Source organism: Electrona antarctica (assembly GCF_951216825.1).
Source record: "Electrona antarctica genome assembly, chromosome: 1".
Taxonomy (NCBI): domain Eukaryota; kingdom Metazoa; phylum Chordata; class Actinopteri; order Myctophiformes; family Myctophidae; genus Electrona; species Electrona antarctica.
Window position 1 is genome coordinate 34050926 of NC_136806.1, and position 371 is coordinate 34051296.

Genomic DNA, 371 nt, shown 5'->3' on the forward strand with positions numbered 1-371 from the left:
GTTGACTCGAGTGGTCCTCCATAGCAGTAACTCAGATCACCAATTGTGACTGTAACGCACAAAACAGCATGACAAAAATAAACGCTGATGTTGCCTAAATGGCATTAGCCATTTGTGCCCTTGCAAGTTAACAAACGAGTTGTCCAAAGCAGTGCGTAATTATAGTTTTTATAGCATTTATAAAACTGCTGAAAAACATTTAGTTGGGCAGCTCTTTTCCATAATAATAGTCTACACCCGTGCGTGCGTGCTGTAGTCCTGCTCTGTCGCTCCTCTCTCCCTGAATGAAGCAGGGCTCACTAGAGCACGGAGGGGGGTAGCATACAGTAGCAGCAGTCGCCTCCTGTGGAGACAGCATGTGCCTCTCACCA